At 37.9% G+C, this 20,470-nt stretch overlaps 1 protein-coding gene across 6 annotated transcripts in view; it reads right to left on the reverse strand.

The window, feature by feature from the left end:
* hdx (highly divergent homeobox) overlaps nucleotides 1-14,080 on the reverse strand; it is a 29,406-nt gene extending 15,326 nt beyond the window's left edge. For 5 of the 6 annotated variants that reach the window (XR_003438967.2, XR_007138328.1, XM_027136000.2 and 2 more), the window contains exon 1: nucleotides 13,922-14,080. The gene's annotated coding sequence lies outside the window, so the exon portion shown is untranslated. The remainder of the gene's footprint in view (nucleotides 1-13,921) is intronic. The other variant, XM_047802562.1, reaches the window with a different exon arrangement.
* Nucleotides 14,081-20,470: the final 6,390 nt, after the last annotated feature.

Raw genomic sequence — 20,470 nt, forward strand, 5'->3', positions numbered from 1 at the left:
CACTGACATCTTCAACATTTCCCTGTTGTTCCTACGTGCCTCAAGGCAACCACCATCGTCCCCGTGCTAAAGAATTCTACAGTGTCCTGCCATCCTGTCGTGATCACACCCATTGTAACAAAGTGCTTTGAGAAGCTCGTCAGAAGGTACATCAAAACCAAGTTATCACCCTCACTGGACCCCCTGCAGTTTGTGTATCGTCCATTTAGCCCTCAACCACCTGGACATTAAAGATATTTACGAATGAATACTGTTCTTAGACTTTAGTTCAGCATTCAACACAATCATCCCTCAGCACCTGACTGAGAAGCTGAGCCTGAAAACCTCTGTGGACTGGGAGTCCTCAGTCAGTTCACATCGGGAACGGCATCTCCAGCACCACCACACTGAGCACTGGAGCCCCTCAGGGCTGAGGAAAGCCCTCCCCCCATCCTGACTCGATTTTACAGAGGGACCATTGAGAGCATTCTGAGCAGCTGCATCACTGTCTGGTTTGGGAATTGCACCATCTCTGATCGCAAGACCCTGCAGCAGATAGTGAGGACACCTGAGATCATTTGAGTCTCTTTTCCCTCCAACACGAGCATACACGCTGCATCCACAAAGCCAAGAGCATTGTGGATGTCCCCACACACACCACTCACACATGCTCTTCACCCTTCTGTCAGCTGAAAAAAGCTACCGAAGCATTCTGGCGCTTATGACCAGACTGTGTAAGTTTATTTCCACAAGCCATCAGACTTAATAAATGAACTGAACTGTACCGAGCAGAATACACACAAACACACATGCACACTCAACTGTATGGACTGCACTGACCTACCCCAAATATTAAAATATACATCCATGTACAGAGCACCACCCATATCAAACTGTTTGAATGCTGTTTTTGCACACAGTTTTTGCTATTTGCACATGTTGTCTTCAACATTTCAGTCAATTGATGTTTTGCACAATTCATTACAATACCTCATATAACTGCTGCTACTATATTAAGTGACCGTTCCAGTATTTCTGCACATGTGCTATAGAACATACAGTATGTACACTGGTCGGCATGGCTTTTGTGTATTGTTTGTTTGCACTGTTTTTGTCTTGAACTGTCTTTTTGTCATGTGTCTTGCATCAGGTCTTTATTCTATGTAGCACCATGGTCCTGGAGAAAGGTGGTCTCATTTCACTGTGTACTGCATCAACTATATATGGTTGAAATGACAAAAACTTCTTGACCTGAGATTGATCTACAAGCTATGCAGTCTTGTTTATTTTTCCCCTTCCTTTGGAATCACAAATTAATAATAATAATAATAATAATAATAATAATAATAATAATCATTTTAATTTAATTCTCTATATATATATATATACATGCCTTTTTAACTCACTACAACGATAAATCAATGAGAACCCTGAGCTTGTTTCTTTGCAACATCTGGGGTAATAGGAGACAATGACACCCGAAGTGTGTTGCTTATGTCCAGTTTATTCAATTGTTTTGTTTTGGTTGCGGTCACTGCAGAAAACCCCGCTTCACATAGATAGCATGTCGGAAATGGCAATAGGGATTTAAGTGCTGTGGTGGCAATCTCAAGGCATTCTGCCATGACTTTAATCCAGAACACCGGAAGAGTTTCTAGACGTCACCTAAACCTGGCCCGATATCACGATATTTTGCACATGCGCGGTATTGGTGCAGCTTTAGGTGACGTCTCTCAGCTCCCGGTTAACCGTGGAAAGTCCATGCACAAACCAGAGAGAAATACACCACAGTAAATAAAATGGAAATAATTGAATGTTCCTTGGGTGGCCCGGTACCATTTGGTACCGGTCCGCGGCCCGGGGGTTGGGGACCACTGGTGTTGGGGGCCTGATGCACCGCAGCTCCGTATAGTTTAAAACAAAAACTTGAGGTAGTGTGTTTTTGTCCGATGTATTGTGACAGTGATTTAAACATAAGTTTTAAGTTTGAAGTACTGTGGCTAAGCAGAGTGTTTTAAAATATAACACAAATGTAGTGTGGTTTTGTCCAAACAAGTTACATTTTAATCTGTGAGTTTTACTTTTTGGGAGATTTTTAGTATTAATAGTTGTAGTTGAAGACCCGATGGAGTGTGGCTGTGTCAGAAGCAGTGAGACTTTCAAGCTCAGAAGCCCGACGTATTGTGGCTGTTTCATTTGCGTCTGAAGTGCTGGAGCTATGAATAAATAAACTGACAGATATCAGTAACTAACCTGTAGTCACTGAAGCTGTGCATAGTTATTGAATTACTATAATGAATTCAATAAGGTTGTAAAAATGGAAGAGCTGATAAGTACATCACTAAGCATGGCTCTCGGGGAATGTTTACAAGCCTGATGTATTGTGGCGGTTTTACTCATTTATGAATTTTTGAAAAGAAATTAGCAGGCATAAATGCATAAATTATTTTTAGAACTAAAAATAGATGTGTGAAAACATTGTCCAACAACTTGAAGAAGCCAAGGCTGTATGGTTCATTTCTGATTTAAAAAAAAATAAAAAATAATGGACGTTCCTCCTACACACATTCCACACAACAAATCCATGAGGTGTTTGGGTATCCAGCTGGGAGATGTGATTTTTCCATGACACCGTGGCAGATTATGCTGTAAAATTCTGCACACTCGCCAGTCAGAACAGATGGATTGATGCCGTTTTAAAAGCCATGTTCCGGCAAAGCCTCAACCAGAACCTCCAGGCCGAACTCACCTGTCAGGATAAAGACCTCTCAATAACCTAGTACGTCGTGTTGGCCACCAGTTTGGATAACTTGATCAAGAGCAAATATTCACGATTCCAGCCACTGCCTGATTTTCTCTAAGATGAGGTTCCAGATTCCATGCAGATTTGCCTCAATATGTCCTCAAGTGTCAGTGTCACCAGAGGAATGTCAGCGTTGCCTCCGCCTTCAGTTATGCTTCTACTGTGGATGCACTGCATGGTCTGCCCTGACAAACGTTCTCCACATAGCACCAAGATGAGTGCTGTAAACTTAGTCTCTAAATACTGCACTTATTCGCTATGGTGATTCTGTCTTTCATTTCACAGCCCTAATAAAATCGGGATCTGCCGTCATCCGATATCAGGGACTAAAAGGGAACTCATCTGCTGGTCACCACATTGTATCAAACATTGTCTCAAGCTCCCAGCTACCCTCTCACCAGAGAAGGGGCTGCACTGTGGACTTACTCCCAAACTGTTCCCTGCCCAAGGGTCAAATTTACCCCCTTTCAAGGCCAGAAACTAATTCATCTTGTACTTTGAGAAAAATAGAAAAAAAAAAAACATTATGGACATGTACTATATGATAATTTACTATTTCATGTTTTAATAAATTTGTTAGCTCAGTTAATGATACTTAAGTAAGTAACAATTTAGCAGTTTAGCATCAATTATTGACTTTTAACAAAATAATACACTGTAAAAATTGCTGTAAAAAACAGGGAATTTTGGACAGTAATTTACAGTTTCTCATAAATACAGCTGAATACTGTAAATGAAAATTAATTTGAAAAGCAAACTAATAACAGCAAGCTACTGGACAGCAGCTAGCTTTTACGGGACAATACAGTATTTTTTTGGTCTGGTCATGCATGTCAGGCATGTGAAGAACTTGTCTCCAACAACACACATTAACCTCTTCTCCAACAACGCACATTAACAGTCAAATAGATTTAACGACACTGTTTTTCTGCATTTTATTATATGAGAAGGAAGCAGAATTAAAGATGATCGATCCATTTTCACTCCGATTGTGACCCTGCCAGCACCTACGGATCAGCGAATTCACGTGTTTTTTTACTCCTCGTCTGTATATCAAGGTAAGCACAAACTGAACGAAGTCTGCGTTTCTAAGTGAAATAATTGACAATTTTAAATTTATTTGATTATTTTTGAACCATTACTAAAAATGATGTATTGATTTTTACATATTTGGGGCTGATAGTTAAACGAATTAGCAACTAGCTACATTAGTATCTTTATTTGTATTTAACATTAATTTGCAATCTAATCAAATGTCCGACTGACGTGTGATTATTTATTGATTTTTTGAGGGATTGGGCTCTGTTTCACCGTTTGTTTAAGGTTTTATTGAAATGTGCACTAAACAGGGGTGCAAACTTGTCACATTTCGGCGATATTCGCCATTTTGGATACAAAATAGGTCATTCTTGTGATTTGCCAAGATCCAATGCGATTGTGCTTTTATTTACCTTTTTTACCTACTTTTGCTTTCTCTTACTCACATTTCACTGCTATATATATATATATATATATATATATATATATATATATATATATATATATATATATATATATATATATATATATACACACATATATCACACATACATACATGCACACATATATGCCCTATATAATTGTGTATGTGACAAATATAAAATATTGAATCTTGAAAATCACTAGCCAGTTTGGCAGGTTATGTTTTACAATTTTCATCTTAATTGCTGCCGAAGTTTAAGCAGTCTGTGCAGACCTGTGCAGACCTAAACACAGTCAGTTTACTTGGTGGATTTGGAGTGGCAATTTTCATTCAGAAATGGCAATTATTGTTATTATTCTAGTTTTAGTATTTGTCCTGTGACTGTCCAGTTAAAGCAACATGAATTATTAAATAACAAGACTGTTTACATTCAGCAGTATTGGGTCTCCTAAAGCCCTCCTAAAGATTTTTTGAAAATAAATATGTGCCTATTTGATTTTATTTTTATGTTTTAGAAACTCAAGTCACACTTGATCTCGAAGTCTTGCCACTTGACTCAACACAAACAAGTCTATCTTCTGACTCCAGTACCCTGCCTTTTTCCTCTTCATTGTCAAGCCCTTCCCCAGCATCATCGCCTTGTACTTTGAGCAGGGTGAGTCAACCAGCCAACATATCCAATAAACGGCACGAAACCTTTGAGATTCCTTGGGATAAAATGCCTGAGGAAGTGCAGTCAGCCATTGCTAACGGTAAGCGACCTGCTCCTGACAAGCGACGCCAGATTTAGCCCAGAACTGCCATTAGAAGAAACTCATGATATGCTGGAACAGAAGCAGCAACAACTGGAGAACATTTACAGACAGGAAGGTATTCACAGTGGTGAAAAGGCTGAAGTGATAAACCTCATGAAAACAACATTCTGTCTTCAGCGTAATAAAATTAATGAGACTCCAGCCCCTTCCATTCAAAATTTGAGAATCCAGTGGCCTTACCTCTTTACTCAAAGGGGTATCTTCTGCCACTTCGAGTTACTGACAGACAATAGTGTGTTAAGTGCCTTGGAACTATCCATTAAAGAATGTGGGCAAGGAATAGTGAGGTATTTGATGACCAAAGCAAAGAACAAGCCTGTCATCTCCGAGGATGAAGATGCGGAGCTGACTCTCATCCATCTGCTGATGGCCTACTTTGATGAGAGAATAGAGGGACTGATACTCCGTGCTGATGCAAGTTGTATTTGTTATTATTCAGTTAGTTTAAGTATTACTTAAGTAAGACTTATTTGATGCCTGCTATGACTGTACACACAATTTCATTCTTAATTTCCATATCATTGTTCATTTTCTACAGATTTCTGCCACTGCAGCAGATGTAGAGCACACCCTGACTCTCCCTGCTAGTCCAAGGCTGATACTGCTGGGTAAGTATCACTGTAAGGAATGGAGTATAGAATAAAACTGTTTAGAAAAGTCTATCAGTCTGTCTAATTCATCTCTTTCTGAAATTAATCTCATTAGCTTTTCCAAGTAATGGATTTGCAGCTGTATAATATCTGATAGTGTTTCGGGACATTAGCTATAATTGTTGTCTGCATCAGTTACTGGTGATGAAGTCACACTTGGAAGTTGGATGATCATCATTGAAAACAACATCATCTGTGAAGGCATCCTCCAAAGCTTCATCAGAGGGCTGGCTGCAGTTTTCACCACCTACTATGTGTTCAACTTGCAATACCAAGAGGAAGCTGCAAGGACACTGGAGTTTGTTCAAAAGTAAATTCTCTCTCATTACCTCCCACCCTGCCCTACCCTACCTCTCTTTCTTTATTACTCTCAAAACACAGAAGCACCTCAAAGCACAGCTTTGTTAAGGGAAAGGACATTTTAGACTGATTTTGTGTTAAAATAAAACACAAGTTGTGTTAAAAGTAACACAAAATGTGTTGTTTCAATAATAACACAGAGATGAGTGGATTCTAGGACAACACATTTAGTGTGTTGTCCCAGAATCAACACTAGTGTGTTGTTTTTAACACATTCGTTCTAAGAGTGGAGTTTCAATTTACAACGTCCCATCAGCTGTTTTTGTTAGAAATATCCACACTTGTGTTTCTAAAGCTTCAAAAAAAAATAAAATAAAATAAAATAAAATAAAATAAAATAAAATAACAGTCTGCATGGTTCTGTTACTGGCAGTTGTTCCTATTAAACTTAAACAATTATATTGTCATACACACCGTGAACACACACCCGGAGCAGTGGGAAGCCATTTATGCTGCGGCGCCCGGGGAGCAGTTGGTGGGTTCGAGAAGTTAAAGCGGTGTCGAGCTGTTTTAATGAATTTTTTAGATGTATTATGGTGCCCGAACCCGTATGACTTTGAAAGGGTGACCTCACATATTCACTGCAGCCGCAGCCATCATTACCAAGCCTGAACCGTTGACTCTGACGGTGAATGACAGTACGAGACGAAGCGAACGCACAGGCAATAGTGTGACATCCGGTAAACATAGATGACGTCACAGGTTTTTATTTAAAAGAAAGAACGTAGCCTTTGTTTGTTTGTAGGCCTAGGCAACTTATATATTTACAATATTTACTAAAATATAATTCATATTTTATTGCCTTTGTATTAGTTGTTTGAAGAGTAAAAATAAAATTGGTTAATTGACGAAAAGCAAAAAAAATAAGATATTGAGTCGGTCCTAAATTGACAGGGTCGGGAGGGTTACGGCAAACAAGAATATTTTTAAGGATGGCCTTATGCTGGCAAATCTAGCTGCCAGTATATTACTGTAATTTAACAATGAAATTTTTTACAGTGTAGAGTACATGGGCCTTATCAATTGAAAATCATTTAAAAATTTAATTACTACCCATCACTGTTTAATGTTAATTTTGGAAGTTAATGAAGTTTATGCAGTTTTCTAACAAATAATTGTCAGTGTTGTGAGTAAACTGTGTTAATACCTTTTTAACTATGATCCGATATTCCTTCCTGCAGGTAAAACGAAGGGAATACATATGCAGGGCATGTTACCTTTGCACTTTCATTACTGATAAAAAAGGCCATTTACTCAAACATTAAAGACTAAAACATGCTTGCCACACAAGCTTGCATCTCCTCTACTATGCCTCCACAAAATCTGTCTGCACATTTAAGTCATTTAATGCCATCAAGTTTCATTTGTCCAAAAATCATTTGCACAAAAATGCAAATAACCCATAAAGCTATGCTCAGATGCCAGCTTTGTGATTTTTAAGTCCCATGTAGTGAAGACATTTGTACACACACTTCAGAGTGCAGAAAAGAGTACACTGCCCTTATGAGGATGTGGGTTTCTGAGAAACGTGTCTTCAAAACATGATTTTTTTTCCTCAGGCGTACAGCAATTTAAGCAAGACATGTCTCCTTTTGTTGATCCCACCACCTATGATGTCCATCACCACAACGATTTTCATTTTGAGGAGTCGCTTGAATTTGATGAGGAAAATCTAGATGAGGTTAATTCTCAGCTTCAACACAAATTTGGATGAACTTTCTCTCAAAATGCAATGTATACACAATGTATCTTCAAAGGCTCCATATTCCAAACCATTTTCAAAAGTGCCTCATACACAGCTAGAGAGTTTCCTTTGGTAAAACTTGAGGAATTTGTATAGTTAAAGACACACAGTCAACTGTGTATGTTCCTATAATTGAAATGCTCCAAGCCTTGTTGAACGAAGAAGATAATTTGGAGACGGTACTTTCTTCTTACATTGCTCAGGTGAATGTCTACCAATGATACAAGGATGGTTTGTGCTTTCAATTGAACACTCTCGTCCGAGGAAGAATTCAGAATTTCCCCTACACTGTATATATTGATGACTTTGAGCTAGCAACCCTTAGGGAAGCTCATAAAAGAACCACAATATGTGTGCAGTCTATTGAGTTCCTGTTACCGTGCCACCCAATAATGTTCTTCCCTCATTTTAAACAACTAGCCCTCTTCTGCAAGGTCAGTTTATTCAGTTTATTTCCAGAAACATTCCATGGGACCGTCATGTGTGGATTTTTGGAAATATTCCAAATTTGGAATCTTACAAGGAATTTATGGGAATTAATTAGAAACATGGAGACATTTATCTAAACTGTATCATATACATGTAGCATAAATCTAAAAATTTTGTTTCGACATAAGCTGTCATGCATTCAGACTCAAAAAGATTTTTAAAAAAATTACGTTATGACAAGGCTGGCTGAGGTAAAATGTATCCACACGATATGGTGTGCGGCCATAGTTCTATAGAAGAATGGTGGATAAAAAGCTTGTAATAACACTTATGCACTGCAACGCACAGATATATAAATAATTTGTTAAACGATTGGAATATTTTGAAATAAAAAACATTTTACAATTGATGCAAACAAACAGAAATAGGCTAGATGAATAAATACTCCTCAAACAGCATAATAGAATGATATGGATCATGAAGGACCGTGTGACACTGAAGACTAGTGTAATGGCTAATAAATTCACTTTGCATCATAGAAATACATTATATTTTAAAGTATATTAAATCAGAAAGGCATTGTAATATTTCACAACAATATTTCACAAATTGTTTTGTCCTGTATTTTTGATCAAATTCTGGCTTGGTTATTATAAGAGATATCTTTCAAAGACATTAAAAATAGTAATGTGTCCAAACTTTTGACCAGCACTGTACTTCTGCATAACAGCTTGAGCTAGCTAGCCTCATAAAAGTCAACGAAATAGTGCTAGCTTACATTTAGCGTATCTAATTTACTGTCTGGCTACTAATATATATATATATATATATATATATATATATATATATATATATATATATATATATATATATATATATAGATAGTATATAAACATTTTGGTATTTGCTAAATAAACATAATACCATAGATAAAATATATTTACCAACGTGATATCAAAACTAACTTGAATTGATGCAGTCCTCTGACTCAAACCCAAACCTGTGAAATCAATATTGCTATGTGGGATTGATTGTGGGGAATAGTCTTTTCAGTCAATTTTTTTTTTTTTTTTTATAATTTAGCCTACATGTCTGCTCAGTCACTGTATTTTTATTAACAATTGTATAATTTTGTTGCACAATAGCTACACAAAATACAAGGAGTTTTAAATATAACTGTGTAATATGTAAATACTTTATGTAAAATACTCACCATGATGGACATTTGACATTTTTTGTGTGCAAGATTAAAGAAATGATCGGTGCTATGTTATTGAGGAATACACAGCACATGTTGAAGCTACCCACATATTGAGGGTATAACCTTAATAGTCCTGCAGTAGGTGAAGTGCTGTGTGCATAGGATTGATGAATGTAATCCAGCTTGTGAACCAGCATTAATGTGAACCAACATGTATCCAATGTTAGAGATTTAAGCACTTATGTACGCCGCTCTGGATAAGGGCGTCTGCCAAATGCTGTAAATGTAAATGTAAATATGCAAGCGTAGATATTCAACTGAAATTGCAGTAAACCTGGCTGTTTTAACCAAGATTTACAATATTTTGTGCAATTTTTTTTCTACTACATTTAAGTTTCCTGTAATTCTATCAATTCCCATGGCAAGTTTCAAGCTGTGAAAATTCCTGGGAGTTTAAGTACAAATGAGGGAATGAGAGTTGCAACCCGTGCCTGGTGGCCCACAGTTTTTAATATACCAGAGTTCTCTGTAGACATAAGTCCTATTCGGACGGGACTAGTTTTACAGGGGGTCATTAGAGAAATTTCAGTTTCACAGACGTACTTTGTGATTTTAATCCCGTCCGAATATTTTTCTCACACGACCTGTGTAAAAATTTCAGAGCAAATTATCTACTGTTTTTCAGCAAATCGGCGCTCCTCTGAGAAATTTAATCCCGTCTGAATGCAAATGTCTGTGATTGCCAAAAATGTTTTTTCCAAAACACGTTTTCTTGTCTGTTTTGGTCAACGTGAGCTACCGTATTAACCATACATATAGAGTATAAACTTAAGCACTATTCAGACGGGGCTAGTTTTCCAAACAACTTTTGAGTTAGAATTTTTTTCAGCCGACATCTATCATTTCATGTATGGATTCGGACGGGACTAACATCTCTGTGTTTATTACGGAGGTAGGAGTGTCTGTGTTTTACATGTGGGTGTTGCACAAGACCACATGTCCAGGATGCATGGATTGCGTATGGCCATATTTGATAAAATATGATAAAATGTATTTTAAGTAAATTTACATTTAAGCACTTTAAAATGTAAACATCATAACTTGTTAAGTGTTTAAAAATGTTATACACGTTATAATAATATTAAGAATAATAAAAAAACAAATGTAAAAATGTTTAACATCATATGGTTTTATATAGAACTTATAAACCCACTGGAATAAATACATTTTTATATAATTTTCACGTTATGTAATTGACTATAGAAATGAAAAACTGATACCTAAAACTGATATTACAGTAGCCAGTCTTAACAATATACGTGATTTGGCTTTTCTTGTTGATTTCATTTTTTTTATTTCTTCGCAGGGTAGCAAACACATTTACATCCATTATTGGTGTGCGGAAAGCAGAAACTTGAATACCTGTGAGCTAGGGTTAATACGGTAGTTCACGTTGACCAAAAAACATTTTCGGCAATCACAGACATTCGCATTCAGATGGGATTAGGTTTCTCAGAGGAGCGCCAATTTTGCTGAAAAACAGTAGGAAATTTGCTCTGGAATTTTTACACAGGTCGTGTGAGAAAAAGACAGACATGGCAGATTCGGAGGGATTAAAATCACAAAGTACGTCTGTGAAACTGAAATTTCTCTAATCACCCCCTGTAAAACTAGTCCCGTCTGAATAGGAGTTTAGACAAGATAAACAGACATGAGAGATGGTACAAGCATGGAAATCTCACATAAAGCACAACATACTTGAGAAGCTGGCAGAGGCAATGAACCAGTTCAAGGCATACCCACAAGATGAAGCATCCTTGTCACAGAGAACCTGGTTCTCCTACAGGTTGCTATGGCTGGAAAAAAGTGTGATCCTTTAGATGATCCTTCATCTAAAATCTCAAGAAACCATAAAGAAGTGTTGCAAAATCCAAAGAGTCAAAATTCCAATTCCTTTATATAACAGACTTTGTTTTGCCTTCTGAGCAGGTGATCATTTGATGGTACTGGGTAGATGAGGTATGAGGAACATATTAATTAATGTGGAAGGTTATTTCTCCAAGAGAGATGTTACTGAGTACATTCTTTTCAGTTTATCTTAAATGTTTTATATTCCGTTATGATGATTTTACAGCAGCATCAACCAAACCTTTTGAGTTTTACTGAAAAAGGGGGCTGTTTGCTGTTCTGAAAATATTGAAGTTTAAATTAATTATTGAAGTTTAAATTAATTATTGAAAATTGTTAGCAATACTTCAGAAAACATGTGCATACAATGACATTAAATGTAAAGGCTGAAGGAGGACAACACCACTACTGGGCACCTACCCAAGATGGGAAGCGTAGTCATTGTAAAGTAAAGTGTATTTGTAAAGTGATGCAATGCTTCAGGTCCAAAGCATCAAAGGGGAGACTGGATGCACCCAGATTCCACTCCAAGATGCACAAAGAGCTCTTTCCCAAAATGGCTTAACTATCATAAGGGAATATGTTTAGAACTATAAATGAATAACTTTAATCAATTATTAGTATGGGCATGGCAGCACGACATCAAGGACCATAACTGAACAAATTGTATACATGGCTGTGATTACATTTAAGCAATAGTATTACCCAACTATTTGGGTTATAACACCTGTAACAATACCATGCCAAGATGCATTTTACCATGAATGCCATTTTAAAGACATCCAGCTATACAATATCACCTGACCATTTGGGACATACTCCGTTCTTACACTCAATTCACATACAAAGATTTGTACAAACATTTACATTACAAACAGAAAAAAACAGTAGAAAATGTTTGAGCCAGATTTGTCCTGCATTCTGCTTGACTCTGATGAAATCTAAGTACTTCATGTAAAAAGCCACTGCTATGCTGGAATAAACTACTTCTTCATGCTTATAAGCTTTTCTTACAATCTCAAACTAAAAAGACTGATGCAGCAGAACAATTATCTGTCCACCTCTTCCACCTACTCATCTGTACACTCTGCTTAAATGGATCAGATTCCAAAACGTTTAACTTTCATCCTAATAATGACACCTGTCTCTGCTGTAACTCAGCACAACTGTCTCAGTTTAAGGTTTACTTCTCCACTAAAATTCCCCATGAACATGATGCCTAAATGTCACTGTAAAATGTCTGGGTCAGTGAATTACTTTCAGCTATTAAACACCACTGTAACTGCATTAGCAAGGTCACCCTGTAACATCAGTGCAGATGTACATGGTTTAGGAACTTCTCATGAGAATTGCTTCACCCAAGAAATTAATATCATAATTGCTCAGTTCACAGTTTTCCATCAAGTCATTTAATTTATAGGTATTATTCCAGACAAATCTGGAATTTCATGAACTTTAGTTCAAACTTGTCAAAATAATCATTCAGCCATGATGATTTTTTTAACAAACTTTACCAAACAAAGGACTTTCAGAAACGTGGAAACGTTTGTGCATTTTATTTTACGTGATTTTAATTGAGCTAAAATGATACTTTTCATCGGATCATTGTCTTTGTGAGCAAATACAAGTCCCTCCTGAAGAAAAAAAAATCTAACCTTAAAATAAAATCTTACAGAGAACTATAAATTAGCACAATGTATGCTCCTCCAAGGTCTCTTGCCCTCAAGGGTTCCCCTGGTGTTTGCGTGCAGTAAAAAAAAAAAACTAAATTACAACAGAGAACATGGCCTGAGAGGAATAATGAAATATATACTCCATCGTTTTCACCATCCTATCTGGTCGCCTATTAAAGCCTCAAGCAGTTTTTAAACAAAGACACACAGCGGTGTACTGTAGCAAGTTCAGTTGGCCGATACCTTATTGATGCAGCTAGCGCTTGGCTGCAATGCTAAAAACGCTATAAGAACAGTAGCCGACTACGAAACAGATTAACCGGTTTAAATCAAGTCGCTTCCGAAGCAGATAAATAGGCAGTCTTCCAGAAAATTGGGTTTTTAACTGCATTAGATTCGATGTTTTATTGTTGTTGTTTTTTTGTGGCTATAATGCTACAATGCCTTGTGAGTTTCAGAAGCCGAATAAGGAGACAGGCATTGCAAGGGTTATTTATTTCATTCGTTCTTTTCCAAGGCCCTTAGTGCGCATGGCTAGCGAATTAAATAATGATCACATCTCCAATGGAAGTGATGGAAAACGCCATCCACCCGCCCGAATCAGCGCAGGAATCAGTCCTGAATGAAGAAAAAACAATCCAACTTTCCGTTCAACATTACCAACAAACATACGGCGCAAAATGAAGAACACCAGAATAGAAGAGACCAAATTTGAGAAAATGCTCGTAATCGCGCGTTTCGACAGGGACGCTAGGCCCGGTGAAACCATCATCTTCCACGCGAAACTTTTATTTTAATAACCAGACCCTGATTAACATGTAACCCAAGCTATTCCGGGCCGTCCCTGTGTTTGACCGAAAGCATTAAAATAACAGAGCATATTAATTTGATAGATACCTTTCTTTGTTGACAAATCAGCAGCTGCTCGAATTCAGCATTTTTTTTTTCACAAGCCCCTGCGCCAGACAATGAAATCAAAACGTCCGATCATCAATTCTAATCATGATCGTGACGTTGTAGCAGACAGGAACGAATCAGCGGCCGGCATTAGGCTATGACATTTGCAGCGCCTGAAAACTGTGGGCTGTTGTCCCGCCCACCGTGACTTTGTTGGCGAGGGAAGCAGGAGGGAGGTCACTGCTAAAACAAGCAACACTCACTTCCCATGGAGTGGAAAACAAATAATTGAAATGCGTTCACATACACGATTATTTTAGAATGAATAAAACATTAAATCTAAAATATTGTTTATGGCAATGCAAACGCCCTGCAAAGTCTGCAGTGGGTAATTCAGAAAATGTCTGCAAAAACTAATTGTGTGTGCGTGTGTGTGTGTGTGTGTGTGTGTGTGTGTGTGTGTGTGTGTGTGTGTGTGTGTGTGTGTGTGTGTGTGTGAGAGAGAGAGAGAGAGAGAGAGAGAGAGAGAGAGAGAGAATGGATTATCTCATTACAATTTGTATATTACCATGTAAAGTAAATTACATGGATTATCTCATTACAGAAAGATGAGATATATTAGGCAGCAAGTGAATCAGATGTGTTGGAAGAACCAAAAATGGACAAGCAGAAGGATCTGACTTTCCCAAGAGCTAAATTGTGATGGCTAGACAGCAGGGTAAGTGCATGCATTGGTTAGCAACTACCAAAAGTGGTCCAAGGAAAAACAATCTGTGAACCGGTGACTGGATTATGGGTGCTCAACTCAGTGATCCTTATGAGGAGGGAAGGCTAGCCATGCATGTCTGATTGAGCTATTGAAGCACAAATTGCTGAAACAGTTAACGATAGAAAGGTGTCATATAACACGATTCATTCATGTGGATGTTTTGAAACATGCCACCTACCTAAACACTGTTGCAGAACAAGTAAACCTCTTATTGTAACTGAATTTGCAGTTGCCTCTTTCAGCAGGATAATGTGCTCAGCCACACTGCAGTTGTTCCGTAATGGTTTGATCTCAGGATTTTGATCTCCTTGGTGCCAGATACCACAGTGCACATTCAGAGGCCTTGTCATGCATCAATGGGTCATAGCTGTTTTGGCTGCACAATGGAGACCTACACACTATTAAGCAGGTGCATTTAATATCATGGCTGATCATGTCAGCCATTATTTGGAGTTGTATTATATGGAGCTGCATTGTATGCAGATACAGGCCAAGAGCTTGGGGAAAATGTGTGATCTATGTGACAGTTGTTGGGGGCAGATGGGCTGAGTTGTGTATTTTAGAAACTGCTCATATACAGGGAATTTCAACAAAGAAACACAACAGTCAATATAGTCAACACAGAATGATGCAAGAAATAAACAAACAAAAATAACATGAGGAAAACGGCAGAGGAAAATTGACAGATTAGTTCATGTTCTTTTTTTATTTATTATTAGTAGTAGTAGTAGTTTTTCAAAAATCTGTAACAAATGAGAGCAATGCTTTTTTCACATTAAACAGTTTCAATAACAATAATAAAACAATAATAATTAGACTTATTGTTTGTTTACTTGTTTATTTGGAAATAGTTTACATTTAACAGCCTAAACTAAACACCATGGGCAGACCAATCGCTTTTCTCAGAGAGAGAAAAAAAGCAGACGAGCCCCCACTAATATGTTACGTCCCACGCGTGTCTCTGGGATTTAGGACCTAACATGTTAAAAACAGGAAAGAGCATAACCCGGACCCTGCCTCAGCACCACACCAACAATGTTCCGTATCGAATTTAAAAGGTTTATTTAAGCATCTGGATATGACAGAAAGAAAAATCAGTTCAAGTTCAACTGAAGAAGGGAACAAAATCTCAGAAGGGTGCAACGCCAAAATAAAAAACAAAAGTTCACTGCCAGGGGAGTGGAAATCCTGATAATCTAGAACACAAAAGTAAAATAAATAACAGATACCTGAACTCACTCCCTAACTAACACAAAACAGGAGAAAACAAGGATTCACCAAATAAAATGGCACCCACCTCCCTACCGTTCCCGAAATTACATGAGATAACAAAACAACAATCAGCAAAAAAGTCACTGATCACTATAACATTGGATAGTGAGCACAACATGGAATTCAATACACCGAGGTTTTTTAACTGAATCAAAAGTGAAGTATAACCTCCACACAGAAGTGACCCATCTGGTGCAATATCAGCAAAACTCTGTGGGTACTGCCTGATGATATTTCGAACCACAGTTTGGCATTGTGCGCGAGTGGGGTTAGCTTCATACCTTCTCATTTCATCCGCAAGTACTCGTACCATCTGGCGCCGTTCCACTGGTTTAGGTCTCTTGCCATCTGTAATTGCAGAACAAATTTCCTGTGGCATTTGTTCCCAAGGGACCTGGAATGTTTCTGGCCATGTTTTCAGTATCTGAGATGTGGAAGGTCTGTTGCTTGGCTCACTGTTTCTTGTCTGGCTTGAACATGACGTAATGGCCGATAGCTGTGATGAGCTAGAATTAGGCGGAGTGCATAATGTTGGTGATGAAGACCCAGACAAAAGTATTAGGAAGTCATACAGGTTTAAAATGTAATTTACATTTTGGAGAACAGTTCCTTCAACCTGTGACATACTTTGTTACGTTAAAGTGCAAATCAGGAAATCATTGTGTGGCTATGTGAAAAACAATTAATGGAGAAGGAATCTCTTTAGTGCAATTATGTTCCTTCCCTGAACTGTACAGTATATGATGTGAGAGGATGAGGATCATTTAGATCCTCTGGCTCAAGTATTTCAATTGCACTTGTTTCAGAAAACTCGTAACACCTGTAGTGCTCAATGTACCATGACGAAAGCCTTTTGCAAAGGAAGGAGATAATGGGCCATCATTAACTGATGCTTAGTTGCAGAGGTGAGTGGAATGTTTTTGAAATTGTGGACAGCACGCACAACACCTTTGAAATAGCTGTGCTTTGCCTCGAACATGAACAACCAAAGCTCAACTAATGGCCCAAAACAGCGAAACAGGTGTGGATTATGCTCCACGAAGTGGTGTTTTGGGCACAATTTGAAGTTTAGGAATGTGGCTTTGAGCAGTTGTCGGTGTTCTACAATTTTTCGTTCTAAAAAGCATAGCGTTTCTTCTGAAAACTTTGCAGACATGACCAACTCCACTATCTCTCTCAAGTCCATCAAAATTTCCCAAGCAGGCTCAGAATTGGGTACAAGATTACCAGTCAGTAATGGTAATAAGCGTAGTAATGCCCAATTCTCATGACCATTCCCACCTATGGTTTTCTTTGAGAAACTGTACTGGAAAATTAAATTGGGTCTGTTTACTCTGTCTGAGTCCTTGTAAGACAAGGACTTAATACATTTGTTCAGAGTATCAAGAGTAAAATGTCTCTTTGTGATAAGTTCTTTTAAGCAAACTGATAACTCAAATGTAACAATTCCCTCCAAAGTGTCATGTAGGACATCTGGTGGGAACCAGAGAGAGAGAGAGAGAGAGAGAGAGAGAGAGAGAGAGAGTGAGAGAGAGAAATAGAGAGCTGGGCGAAGGGAGGAGGGGTTGCCCCACTTGTTTGCAGGATAACAGCCAGAAAGATAGCAAATGGGACATGAATCCATATACGGCAGAGAGATTGTATCGGAGAGATATGGTATGATAAAATGGCTACTTTAAAAGTCTGATTTCAGGTCTTCAATGCACATTACAGTTTAACAAGAAGGATTCTACTACATCGACGATAAATTCAGAAAGATGCAGTAATGGCACTTAAAGGAACCTATATGTAAATGGATTCACAAGCAAATTATCAAATGGATGAAAGGTAAAAATGCACATCTTTTACTTAGTAATATGCAATCCTGGTGTATTAGCTAGGACTTGAAATGAAACATGAATGTTTCAACATGAATCTTATGTCATGGTTGTTACTTTGGTTTGTAGAATGAAAATGGCACCTGCATTCATGATGGGCTGATTTGTCTTGAGGTAATTTAAGTGATCTAAACTGGGCATATATAATGAGATTTATGTATAGGTATCCTATCTGACTAAATTATGTCTCTTTGGAGCGATTTCCTGTTGTACAAAAGAGGACTGAAAGATTTATCCATTTACATTTACAGCATTTGGTAGATGCCCTTATACAGAGTGACATACAAAAATGCTTTGAAGTCTCTATCAATGAAGATCTGAAGATACATCCAAAGAACAAATGCATCCCTTCTATGCTAGTCAGTCTACAACAAAATGATCATAGTACACTACATCCCTTCTAGCTGGATTCTAAGATTAACTTATAACACTAAGCTAGGAACAGGACCATGGCTAGCTCAGAGTGTTTTTTTCAACTGTCAAATTAATCTACCGTACATCCTCAAATATAAACATATATATCATCCCATTCAATATTCAGCTGTAAATGCATATATCTATGTACTTTTGTCTTTAAACCTTTTGTTTTCTTCAACTTTTTTTAACAAGTTATCCTAATGAGCTTCCTTCAGGTAAATGTATATGACCTGCATATGAACTGCCTTAACAGTAGATTAACTACAAATGTCATGATCGTTTAAGCAAATTTCATCGACAATATTTTCATATGAAATTTGGTTTTGATACAATATTTTTAAAAGTGCGTATAGACGACTAAATTGCTAATTTAAAGGCTTTTATATACATATATATACATACGGTTCTAGGATTTCATCTTTAGGGGAGCTTAGCCCTCAGTGAGAATTTAAAACAAGAAGAGTTATATATTATATATTATATGACAACTCTGGTAATAAGAATAGTGAAATTTCACTGCTTTTGGTTGCCGTCTTTGCGTCTTTCCGCCGATTAACGTTATAGATAAACGCCTCCAGCTCTGACAGCGCGTGCACGCTGTGCATACCTGTGCTTTTCCGTTCAAATAAAGCAGACAGCTGAAGACGCACTTTTGAAAAACTACAACACGCGTGTAAAAGCAAAGTAAAAAAAAAAATCGCTCTTGGATCAAACTGATAAATAATTTTCTTTCCCATCGACGACATGTCCTGCATTTTACCGTAATTTTTAGTGTTTATTTATGAAAGTAAAAATTATACTTATAGTTTTAGGGTGGCTGAGATTAAAGACAGGGGGGCTGAAACCACCCTAATAAAGGTCTAGAACCGCCCCTGGTTGACACAATTCGCAACGCATTCGCCAGGAATCGTTTTTGAAGCTGATTATTTCAAACATCTCCCTCATATATGGCCACGGGTGTTCATTAATGTCCTCGTTGTTAGTTATTTTAACATCAGTGACTCCCTCTGAATTAACATTAGCCATTCATTTTGTAGGCATGCTGCTCATTGTTAGCTCCACTATCTATGTCTGATAGCCAGTAAATAACACAGTAATACAGTAGCTACACCAGTCACTTGCTGAAAAAGCCACACATAGGATGATAGACTGGAAACAGTGCTCAATAAGAAGAAATAATACTAAAAGTAACGAGTCCGTTTTGAAAATGTATGAAGTAAAAAGTACAGATATTTGTGTAAAAATGTAATGAGTAAAAGTAAAAAAAAAAAATTTCAGAAAAAAAGATTTAGAAAATATTTTAATACTTATTTAATACAAAAATTAACAAGGGGCACTGAAAAGCCAAGGTCCCAAAATGCGGTTATTTTCAGCTGTCTTTAAACCTCCTTATTACATTTCCATGATATATGTATTCATTACCTGATATGCCAGCACATATATTCAGTGGTATGCTTTACACATGTTTAGCAATGATGGAAGTAAGATAAATGGTGGCGCGGGGATCTGCTGCGGCCACTCCGGGTCCTAAAAACGGTGTGTGTATGTCTGTTAGTAGACAACTGGAAATACATTTACAATCGACATAGCCTCCTAGAAATCGGCAGCACGTACAAACAACAGCTGTCACTGGAGACCAGCGAAAGGCTAAGGGGCCTCTGTTTGCTGCGGGAGCCAAACCCCCAGACCGCGGACTCGCCTATTGACACTATCCGACCAAAGCGGCGATGCCGGCGGTGTGAGAGTAGACAGAAGCGCGGAAAGTGTGGAGGTACAGTATACAAGCTAGGCTAACGGCTAACCCCACCAGACCAGTGATTCCATCCATTATGCTCTCTAACATTCGCTCTCTGGAAAACAAACTGGACTTATTCCAACTCAGTCGCTCAACATACCGCGAGACAAGGGATTGTTGTGTGTTTGTTTTCACTGAGACATGGCTGAACAACAATACTCCATACTCCGCCATTCAGCTACACAGGCTAGCATGCTATCGGTCAGAGGATGCCACCTCAAAACTCCAGGACTGCTTTCAGTGCACGGACTGGTATATGTTCAGAGAGGCAGCCACCTACAACAACTGCACAGATCTGCAGGAGTACACTGAAACCGTGAGTGCATACATCAAAAAGTGCATTGATGACCTCACAGTAACCAAGACTATCACCACACGGGCAAACCAAAGCAGTGGATGACAGCAGACGTTCATGAGCT

This window comes from Tachysurus fulvidraco, chromosome 17 (genome assembly GCF_022655615.1).
Source record: "Tachysurus fulvidraco isolate hzauxx_2018 chromosome 17, HZAU_PFXX_2.0, whole genome shotgun sequence".
Classification (NCBI taxonomy): Eukaryota; Metazoa; Chordata; class Actinopteri; order Siluriformes; family Bagridae; genus Tachysurus; species Tachysurus fulvidraco.